We start from the raw sequence: 3135 nt of genomic DNA on the forward strand, positions 1-3135 counted from the left end.
GTTAGTTACCATTAGTTTAGTTTTAGTTTTTTAGTTAGTTTCTAGAGAGAGAAGCTCTCTTTTCTCTCTAGGATTAGGATTAGGTTTAGGTTAATCTCTCTTCTTAGATCTAGTTTTAACTCATGCTTTGATTTACTTTTCATTTACCAATTCTTAATCTTCTCCTCTTCCTCTTTCTAGTTGTGTGCTTTAATAATTGTAATTCTCCATTTTGTTTTGGATATATTGTTGTTCCTTGGTTTTCTTTCAATAATGCAATTTGAGGTAATTCATGATAATTGTGATTTCCTTGATTGTTGTTGTTAATTCCTTTCAATAATTGTTGTTAGATTTCATTCTTGTTGTTGATTTACTATACTTTTCTTTTGTGCCTTCCAAGTGTTTGATGAAATGCTTGGTTGGATTTTAGTGTAGATTTTGTTCTTCTTGGCCTAGGTAGAGTAATTAGTGACACTTGAGTTATCTAATTCCTTTGTTGATTGATAATTGGAGAGATTGCTAATTGATTTGAAAGCCTCTAAAGCTAGTCATTCCTTTAGGAGTTGATTAGGACTTGAGAAATCAAATTGATTCACCCACTTGACTTTCCTTTAATTAGTAAGGGTTAACTAAGTGGTAGCAATGAACAAATCTCATCACAATTGAAAAGGATAACTAGGATAGGACTTCTAATTTTCATACCTTGCCAAGAGCCTTCTATAGTTGTTAGTTTATTTTCATTGCCATTTACTTTTCATGCTTCTTATCCAAAACCCCAAAATAACCCATAACCGATAACAAGACACTTCATTGTACGTCCTAGGGAGAACGACCCGAGGTTTAAATACTTCGGTTTATAAATTTTAGGGGTTTGTACTAGTGACAAACAACTTTTTGTATGAAAGGATTAGTGATTGGTTTAGAAACTATACTTTACAACGAGATTTCATTAGTGAAATTCTAAACCGTAAAAAATCCAATCGTCAGCGGCTCCTTTCAGGTTCATCTTTGCGTCGAAAGCCGTTAAGTGTTCCTTGGGATCTTTGGTGCCGTCATACATCATATCAGTGGGTTTGTCAAAACCTTTTGGTAGTTTGGCCTTTACGATTCTTTCGGTGAATGGGGTGGCTCATATTATCGCGTGTTCATTTCTTGTCCATTTGGGATCTCCTCGGTGCCTTCTGTTTGTCGTTGTCTCGTCGGTGCTCCGGCTCTCAAGAAGCGTTGTAGTCTCGGCGCTTGCTATGAAGCCGATCGGGCATCCTTCCGTTCTTGATCTCTCGTCGTGATCCGGTTCTGGAGGTTGCGTGGCTTGTGTGTTCCGGTCGGTATCGCTCTTTGGGAGTGACCTGACCTTCCAAGGTCTGTACCCTTTCATAGAGTTTCTGAATTATCTGGATTGCTTTTTCTCCTAGGTCGTCGGCTGCTTTAGGCTTCTCAGGTTGGCGGTTGTCGTCTCGCGTGTGTTGTTGGTTAGGAGTTGGCAGGTGCGCCCTATGCCAGTAGCTTTTTCATGGGTTGGGTGGTTATTGGTTGGGTTCATGGTGATGGCTTGAGAATCGCTCGTCGAAATCTTCTGTCTTGCCACTGAGGCCAGGCTGATCCCCACAGATGGCGCCAATATACAAGAAGTCACTTGCACAGGTTGTGAGGGGGTAAGAATCGGTCAGTTTCGATGACGATGGGTCAAAATCTTGGAGCGGCAGGAGATAGTACCTGCAATGACACTTCGACGCCTAAGTCAGAATGGATCTAAGAGTTATGAGTGTGGATTAAGATTATGTAACATACTTGAGAGAGTCTTTGGCCTCTTTATATAGTTTACACTAATTATCTTATCCCATCTTGTTGGTTAAGATAAGATAAGATAACAGAAGTGTTTGAATTTGAATGTCGGTTATGAATTAGAAGTTTCTGGGCTAGTTTGTGGTTATTGGGCTTACTTGGGCCATGATGGTAACCCAGGTCCGGGTAATCGGGTTCAATGGTTGCTTCATAGGAAGACTCGAAAGTCGGGTCTGGAACATATAATATGAGTCATCAAATACATACCTAGGATAATTATATTTTTATTTTTATTTTTTTTAAAAGAAGTTTAGTACAATAACTTGACCAATATAATGGGAATAAATGGTCAAATTTATTTCTAAAAGATAACTCGTTCTTTAAATTAGTTCGCGAAATATTTTTAATTAAATATATCTTTTAAAATTTTTAATTTAATCACATTAGTCCTTTTATTGCCAACATCATTAAATTTATTGATGTGACATGTTAAGTGATACTATATTGACTATAACACACACTTGACAATTTAATTGGTTATTTACATGATAAATTTATGAAATTAGATCAAATTAATCTTAAATTAAAGCATGTTAGCAGTCAATTATATACTGTAGTGTCACTTAACATATAATATACCAGTAAATTTTAACATTATGAATAATGAAACTAATAAAAAGATTGGGTAAAGTACTAAATTGGTCCCTTACGTTTGGGTGTAATCCTGTTTTGGTTCTTAAGGTTTAAAGTGTCCTATTTAAATCTCAAAAAATTTCATTTAGCTTCAATGTAGTCCCACCGTAAGGTCAAAGTTAAATAATTAACGGAATATCCTATATAACAGTAGTACAAAAACAAGGTTTCAAGCTCCAGAAGCACAAAATCAACCGTGGATCTATCAATACATTTATTTATTATTTTTCTTACAATTTACATGAAATATTTTCCATAGAATTAAGGAGAATGATAAATAAATATATTGATGCATTCACGGTTGATTTTGTACCTTTAGAGCTTGTACTTGTTCTCCAAATTATTGACCTTGTTCTTGTACAGCTGTCATGAAAGACATTTAATTAATTATTTAACTTTGACCTTACGGTGGGAGAATTTTTTATTTTTAATATTGGAGTGGTAGTGGTGTTTTTCTTAAATGTGGATTGTTGGGGTGTTATACTTAAATGTGGGATCGTTTAACTAGAGAAGCAGAAATCGGACCGACCGATTTGTGAGAGGTACACAAATCGGTGCCAGGGATTTGTGAGAGGTACACAAATCGGTGCCAGGGATTTGTGTTGGTACACAAATCGGTCCCAGGGATTTGTGTACTTCCACAGTTTTGAAAAACACCAAAAATTACCATGTTAAAGT

This window comes from Arachis ipaensis, chromosome B04 (genome assembly GCF_000816755.2).
Source record: "Arachis ipaensis cultivar K30076 chromosome B04, Araip1.1, whole genome shotgun sequence".
Taxonomy (NCBI): domain Eukaryota; kingdom Viridiplantae; phylum Streptophyta; class Magnoliopsida; order Fabales; family Fabaceae; genus Arachis; species Arachis ipaensis.